We start from the raw sequence: 9,064 nt of genomic DNA, 5'->3' as shown, positions 1-9,064 counted from the left end.
TGCCGGCTTGTACACAGTATCGGTTTCATCGGTTAGAGTATAAAAGAGTATAAATTTGTTCTAAATCGTAATCAGTGAGTCTTTTGGAGGGGCTGGTTGTAGGGGCACCCTAGCAAGCGTTGTATTCGTGCATAGATGTGTTCTCCTAGTAAAGGGCCACCGAATAATACATCATGTTACGAGAATCAGGTGCTCAACGTTCAGAGTTTCTACTTATAAGTTCAAAAGATTTTTTTTTTAACAGGATGAAACCTGGGAACATGTAACTTTTTCTCCCCCCCCCCCCCCCCTCACCTCGTGGGTACATCAAAAGAAAAAGATGGTATTTGAGAACTTGCTCCTTTTGTTTTGTGAAATGCAGTTGTATATAAACGCACTTAAACTTTTTATTGCTACTATTTCAAAGACGTGTTGAATAATGAGGGAACAGCTTCTTTCATGCAGTCTAAACATGCCAACATTGTCCAATTCTTTTACATAGTAACATAGTAGATGATGGCAGAAAAAGACCTGCATGGTCCATCCAGTCTGCCCAAGAAATGTGCCACTTTTTTGTGTATACCTTACCTTGATTTGTACTTATCTTTTTCAGGGCACAGACCGTACAAGTCTGCCCAGCACTATCCCCACCTCCCACCATTGGCTCTGGCACAGACCGTATAAGTCTGCCCGGCACTATCCCCGCCTCCCAACCACCAGCTCTGCCACCCATTCTAGGCTAAGCTCCTGAGGATCCCTTTCTTCTGCACAGGATTCCTTTATGTTTATCCCACGCATGTTTGAATTCCATTACCGTTTTCATCTCCACCACCTCCCGCGGGAGGTAATTCCAAGCATCCACCACTGTCTCTGTGAAAAAATACTTCCTGACATTTTTCTTGAGTCTGCCCCCCTTCAATCTCATTTCATGTCCTCTTGTTCTACCGCCTTCGTATCTCCGGAAAAGGTTCGTTTGCGGATTAATACCTTTCAAATATTTGACCGTCTGTATCATATCACCCCTGTTTCTCCTTTCCTCCAGGGTATACATGTTCAGGTCAGCAAGTCTCTCCTCATACGTCTTGTAATGCAAATCCCATACCATTCTCGTAGCTTTTCTTTGCACCGCTTCGATTCTTTTTACATCCTTAGCAAGATACGGCCTCCAAAACTGAACACAATACTCCAGATGGGGCCTCACCAACGACTTATACAAGGGCATCAACACTTCCTTTCTTCTGCTAGTCACACCTCTCTCTATACAGCCTAGCAATCTTCTAGCTATGGCCACCGCCTTGTCACACTGTTTCGTCGCCTTCAAATCCTCAGATACTATCACCCCAAGATCCCTCTCCCCGTCCGTACCGATCAGACTCTCGCCGCCTAACATATATGTCTCCCATGGTTTTCTATTCCTTAAGTGCATCACTTTGCATTTTTTGGCATTGAATTTTAATTGCCAAACCTTAGACCATTCTTCTAGCTTGTTCAGATCCTTTTTCATGTTTTCCACTCCCTCCGGGGTGTCCACTCTTTACAGATCTTAGTATCATCCGCAAATAGGCAAACTTTACCTTCTAACCCTTCGGCAAGGTCACTCACAAATATATTGAACAGAATCGGCCCCAGCACCGATCCTTGAGGCACTCCACTACTCACCTTTCCCTCCTCCGAGCGAACTCCATTCACCACCACCCTCTGGCGTCTGTCCGTCAACCAGTTCCTAATCCAGTTCACCACTTTGGGTCCTATCTGCAGCCCATCCAGTTTATTTAAAAGCCTTCTGTGGGGAACCGTGTCAAAAGCTTTGCTGAAATCTAAGTAGATGACGTCCATAGCTCGTCCCTGATTCATTTCTCCTGTCACCCAATCAAAGAACTCAATGAGATTCGTTTGGCACAATTTCCCTTTGGTAAAACCATGTTGTCTTGGATCTTGCAACTTATTGGCTTCCAGGAAATTCACTATCCTTTCCTTCAGCATCGCTTCCATTACTTTTCCAATAACTGAAGTGAGGCTTACCGGCCTGTAGTTTCCAGCTTCTTCCCTATCACCACTTTTGTGAAGAGGGACCACCTCCGCCGTTCTCCAATCCCTCGGAACCTCTCCCGTCTCTAAGGATTTATTAAACAAATCTTTAAGAGGACCCGCCAGAACCTCTCTGAGCTCCCTCAATATCCTGGGGTGGATCCCGTCCGGTCCCATGGCTTTGTCCACCTTTAGCTTTACAAGTTGTTCATACACACTCTCTTCTGTAAATGATGCTGTATCTGCTCCATTTTCATTTGTACTTTTTCCAGTCCATCGCAGTCCTGCTCCAGGATTTTCTTCTGTGAAAACAGAACAGAAGTATCTATTTAGCAAATTTGCTTTTTCTTCATCACTATCTACATCGCGGTTCTCAGTAACGTTTAGTCTCACAATTCCCTTTTTAGTCATTTTCCTTTCACTAATATACCTGAAGAAATTTTTGTCACCCCTCCTTACATTTCTAGCCATTTGTTCTTGCGCTTTTGCCAGACGTACCTCTCTCTTGGCTTCTTTCAGTTTCATCCGGTATTCCTCCCCGTGTTCCTGGTCTTGAGTTTTTGTGTATTTCTGGAACGCCAACTCTTTAGCCTTTATTTTCTCAGCCACTTGTTTGGAGAACCATATCGGTTTCCTTTTTCTCTTGCTTTTATTTACTTTCCTTACATAAAGGTTTGTGGCCTTATTTATAGCTTCTTTCAGCCTTGACCACTGTCCTTCCACTTCTTGTACTTCCTCCCAGCCCATCATCTCCTTCCTCAGGTATTCCCCCATTTTAGTAAAGTCAGCACGCTTGAAATCCAGGACTTTGAGTTTTGAGTGGCTGCCCTCTACTACAGCCGTCATATCAAACCAAACCGTTTGATGATCACTGTTGCCCAGGTGGGCACCCACTCGGACATTTGACACGCTATCCCCATTTGTAAGCACCAGATCCAGCGTCGCTCCCTCCCTCGTGGGTTCTGTCACCATTTGTCTGAGCAAAACACTTTGGAAAGCATCCACAATCTCTCTACTTCTCTCCGATTCCGCCAACGGAACCTTCCAATCTACATCCGGCAGATTGAAATCTCCCAGCAACAGCACCTCTCTCTTCTTTCCTAACTTTTGAATATCTGCGATCAGATCCCTGTCTAGTTCCTCCAGTTGTGTCGGGGGTCTGTAGACAACACCCATGTGGACTGAGGTTCTATCATCTCTTTTTAAGGTGATCCATATCGCTTCTTCTTTTCCCCATGTCCATGTCATTTCAGTCGCTGTGATATCATTTCTCACATACAGAGCTACTCCTCCACCTTTTCCACCCTCTCTATCCTTCCTAAATAGATTATAGCCTGGTATGTTTGCATCCCATTCATGGGAACCATTTAGCCACGTCTCCGTGATTGCAACAATGTCTAAGTCTGCCTCCACCATCAGGGCTTGAAGGGCATGAACTTTATTGCTTAGACTGCGAGCATTTGTGGTCATCGCATTCCATGTACATTTCCTGGTATGTGTTTCAACATAAGTGATTTGGGGGTGTCTTAACCCTTTGGGTACCTTCCTATCTTTTTGTTCCACCTTCATTCCTTTTTCTTCTGCTTCCGTTCTGTTTTCAGGAGTATCACAGTGCTGTAATGGCGCAAAAGAATTCTGTAGGGGCAACACTTGTGAGGGCGGATGCTTGTGTGTCACGTAACGAAGTCTGCCTGAGCCTACTGTGAACCATCTATTTTTTGGTGGTTTTATCCTTTGAGGCAGTGGTGTGAATTTGGTTTGATTCTGTGCAGTATGATTTTGTGGAGTCTTTGAAGCTGTTTTAAGTGCATCTAATTCCTCCTTTAGTTTACTGAGCTCCTGTTTTAAACTAGCGAGCTGATGACATATAGGACAAGCCTTTAGTGCCCAGATGATTGGCCTTGAAACTAAGTCTGTGTGGTTGTAAAAGGCATTTGCTTTTTAATCTTTGTTTCTTAGCTGTGAATTATATAGGTGAGTGTGATTGTATTATGAAGGCAAACAATACACCACCAAAATACAGTAGCACACGTAGTTACCAAGTTCATGCAAAGTTAACATACAAAGTTAATTATGTTCAGTGGAAAATAAATCTGTTGGCTGCCAGCTATGTGAATATTCCATCACTGTTTCATTATTGCTACCAAGTTTTACACATTATGGGCATTTGCTTTAAGCTTTGATTGTTTTAATTTGTTTATCCAGACCTTACATGCACATGCTATTGCTTTTTAAACCCAAAGGTGAAATCTAAGAAATAAACTGCATTTTGCTGTAGAAGTTGTTGTTTACTTTTGCAATGTGTGTATGGATGCCTGTTCAGTTGTGTGCATGTGATAATGTTTGAATAACTGTCTATACTTATAGCTATGATTTCTGAGCATGCGACATCATTAAAGGACAGACTTTTAAATGCCCAGCTGGGTATATATGGTAATCTCATCTTAGTTAAATGTTTCAGACATATCCATCGACTTGCTCCCCTGATGTTACTGAATTCTATTATTCTGTCTCACGTTTATCAAGTTTATTTATTAATTTACTATCTCACCCTTTGGAGCACCTAAAAGGTGGCTTACAATCTAAAAAATATAGCGAGAGGGGTGAACAAGTAGACAAACGAAGAACCAGATATGACTGTGTAGTGCAGTGGGGAGAACTACATTAATTGATAGGATAGAAGGGGGGAGGGAAAGGACAAGAGGGAGGGTTACAATTGTCTTCCAAAATATCTCCTGGCATGTTTACAGGTGATTGGTGAAAACTCATTTATATGCATCTTTAAACAGATACATTTTAAGTTTAGTTTTGAATTGGGCAAGCGATTTTTAAAGGCGAAGAGAAACGAGGAGTGAGTTCCAAGTTATGGTGGCCCCTGTATATTAAATATAACGTGTCTGGTGTGCTCATGAGTTACTTCACGATGGCTTCATATAACTAATTGGTTTTGCTCTGCTTATCTAAGGGCACCTGCAGGACTATAAGGAATAAGATGATGGAAAAGATAAAGAGGCTGTTCAGCTTGCAAGATTTTAAAAATAAGTTTATAGTTAATACAGTGAGTAATGGGAAGCCAGTGAACCTCTTTAAGATTAACGAATAATCCACAAAAAGGGCCCTAAAAGACCAGATAACCACTTCAGGAATAAAGGAATGACACTCCGTTACTCCTTCAGTGGTCACTGACTCCCTCCCACCCTGCAAAGATGTAAATGAAACAGTACATACCAACCTCTATGACAGCTTCAGATGTTATGGCCAGTCCTATTTGAGCAGCAGGCAGGTTCCTGGAATAGCCTAGTGGTTGGTGCAGTGAAGGGGACCCAGGCCCATAATCCACTCTAACTATTACACTTGTGGTGGAAAGTGTCAAACCCCCCCCCCCCCCAAAAAAAAACCCTCCTTAACCTACTGTACCCACATATAGGTGACACCTGCAGCCATAAGGGCTATTGTAGTGGTGAATAGTTTGGTACAGTAAGTTTTTCCTGGGTTTTTGGGATGCCTGTGTGGCCAGTCTACCACGAAAGCTGGCTCCTCCTACATCCCAGTGGCTTAATTTTGTGCGTTTTTTACTTGGACTCTTTTTTTTTTTTTTTTTTTTTAATGGTTCAAAAAGATAGACGTAGTAAGCACAACAATATCTAGGAAACAGTCATTTTCAAAGAAACAAGATAGACGTTTTTCTGGTTTGAAAATGGTCATTTTCACTACTTGATTTTTGGATGTTTTCAGCAAAACGTCCAAAGTTGGATTTAGACGTCATATCAAAAATGACCCTCAGTATGTTCTTTTTTTTTTTTTTTTTTAGAATAGTTTCAAAGTTGCTACCTTACAAGTTTTCAGAGAAGGATTGATCTGCGATAAACACACTTAAGACCTGATTTACTAAGTCACATTCCCATAGATCTAGTGAATTGGACCCTTATTTTGGATCCCGATCGTGATGCCAGCTAGTGCATGCTTATTTTCATAGGCTCAAAATGGGAGGAATTAGTCAAAGTACAGAGTTACCATGGATGCAACGCAATCTCTTTTTTTTTCATGTATCATAGAGCTCTTTGGACCCCAAGAAAAAGTAAAGCATCTGGGTCTTCAAAATATGATCTTTGCTGGTCATGTAAAAAACACAAAGGTACTCTGATACATCTCTTGGTGGTTTCAATGCAATATTTGTACCGAAATACATAATTTGGAAGTCTGTTTGTATTCCATTTTCTCTCTCATATGATGATAAATTACTGTTTGATTTTTTAAATATCTGTAGCTTTAAAATTGATTATTTCGCATTAGAAGGACAATTCTCAAGTGAATTTTTATCTTTGGTGGAATTTGATATCTATATTAATAAATCCCACCTTGAACGTTCTGAAGCTCACTCCAAGGCAGAGAAGCACAAAAATCCTGTAGTCTTCATAGGCTAGGACCAGTCACCCTCACTCATAGACCCGCCCTCAGCCACGCCCCATCTGTACATAAAACGCTACCTCAACATTCTGAAGACAACCTGCTGAAGCCATCTGCAAAATCCCTAAACAGTTTGTAAGTTCATGGTGGTGAAGCCATCCAACTCACCATGTCTCTCTGCCCCGCCCTCGAGGGCGGAACACAGAGAGTAAAGGGATCCATAAAGGCACCCCTACCAACTGGCAACCCCCTCCAACAAACAATGACCTAGGAATCGCTACAGACTGCTGGCAAACTCCCCAACCACACGACCACAAAAGCCACCCGCAACCCCCCCCCACACACACACAATCACACACACACACAAATGCAAACACACACACACAAACACACACATAAACACACACACAAACAAACGCAAACACACACACACATAAACACACACACAAATGCAAACGCACACACACAAATGCACACACACAAACACAAACGCAAACGCACACACAAACGCATACACACAAACACAAACACACACACAAACACACAGAAACACAAACACACACACACAAAAACATACACACAAACACACACAAACGCAAACACACACACAAACGCAAACACACACACAAACGCACACACATATAAACACACACAAACGAAACACACATATAAACACACACACACAAACACACACACACATAAACACACACACGCAAACACACATAAACACACACACAAACACACAAACGCACACACACACATAAACACACAAACGCAAACACACACACAAACACACACAAATGCACACACACAAACACACACACACAAACACACACAAATACACACGCAAACACACACACACACACATAAACACACATGCAAACACACACACACACAAACACACAGAAACACACACACACAAACACACACACATGCAAACACACGCAAACACACGCAAACACACACATAAACACACAAACACATACACAGAAACACAAACACACACGCAAACACACACACACACAAGCAAACGCACACGCAAACACACATAAACACACACAGAAACACAGACACACACACACAAAAACATACACACAAAAAAAACACACAAACAAACACAAACACAGAAACACATACACACAAACACACACACATACACACAAACACACACACACACATACAAACACACACACTCCTCTCCCCTCAACGTCAGTGCCCCTGCCGGAAGACCCCGGAGAAACGCCGAGACGTCAGAGGGGAGAGGAGGAGCGCATGCTGAGACTTCAGCCAATGAGAGATGCTTCTCAACGGAGGTGCGTTTTAGGAGGATTTTGTTTTTGTTGTTTTCTTTATGTACGGGCTGCTGCTGCTGAATAGCAGAAGCAGCAGCCGCCGGACACAGTTTGTATTAGCGGTTGCGGGTGGTGAGGGGGTTGATGAGGGGGGGAGGGGCTTGGTGATGTGCCACGGTGGGGGAGTCGGGTGATGCGTGAAGGGGGGGAAAAGGGGCTTTCTTTGGGTGCTGTGCCGGCTGGGGGGGGAAGGGGGGGTCTCGCTGGACATGGGTGGCTGGAAGGAAGCAGGTGGAGGGGAGGGGAGGGTCGCTGCACATGGGTGGCTGCAGGGGGGGCAGGGAACAGGGAGATAGGGATGGGGCTCCACACACCACATGGGTGCCTGCAAGGGGGACAGGGGATACAGGACGGACACTGCAGGGCAGGCAGGGGGACAGAAGGGTTGGTGGTCATCAGGGGGGACAGGTGGGTCAATGGACATGGCTGGCCACAGGGGAGGAACAGGGAAAAAGGAGAGGAGTGTCCTCAGACATGGGTGGCTGCACAGGAGAGGAGAGTCGCTGGACATGGGTAGCTGCAGGGGGGGCAGGGGGACAGAAGGGTCGCTGGACATGGCTGGCTGCAGGGGGACAGGAGAGAGAGGAAGGATGCTGCACATGCGTGCCTGCAGGGGGACAGGAGGGATGCTGAGGGGGGGCCTGAGACCACATGGGTGGCTGCAGGGGGAGCAGGGGAGACAGGAAGGACGCAGCAGGGGGAGAGGAGGGTTGATGGGCATGGGTGGCTGCAGGGGGAACACGGGGAGAGGAGGGTCGCTGCACATGCCTGGCTGCAAGGGGGCGAGGGAGGGGGTGAGGGGGTTCCTCACACCACACACGCAGTCACTCATTCTCTGTCTGCCACATACACTCTCACTCACTGTCTTTGTCCCTCTCTCTCACACAGTGTCACACAGAAACACAAACACTGTCTCTCACACACTCTCTCTCTCGCACAAACACATACACTCTGTCTCTCTCTCTCTCTCACATTCTCTCTCTGACACACACGCTCCATCTCTCACACACGCTCTTTCTAAAACATACACTCCAAGGAAAACCTTGCTAGCGCCCGTTTCATTTCTAACAGAAACGGGCCTTTTTTACTAGTCCTATATAATAATTCTCACCTCCAACGTTCTGACTTGCCTGGGACTGTGGCTCATTCCGAGTTGGTCTGCTAGGCTCCGTAGATCAGTCTGACATCACCGTAGCCATTATGATGTCAACTTCAGAACCCGGGGGGAAAAGAAAACATGCCTCACAGCTGATCCATGTCCAGAGGAGGGTCACTGGACATGGGGCTGGAGGGGGGGC

This window comes from Microcaecilia unicolor, chromosome 6 (assembly GCF_901765095.1).
Source record: "Microcaecilia unicolor chromosome 6, aMicUni1.1, whole genome shotgun sequence".
Taxonomy (NCBI): Eukaryota; Metazoa; Chordata; class Amphibia; order Gymnophiona; family Siphonopidae; genus Microcaecilia; species Microcaecilia unicolor.
The sequence above is the reverse complement of the archived record's forward strand: the minus strand, read 5'-3'. Positions refer to the sequence as shown.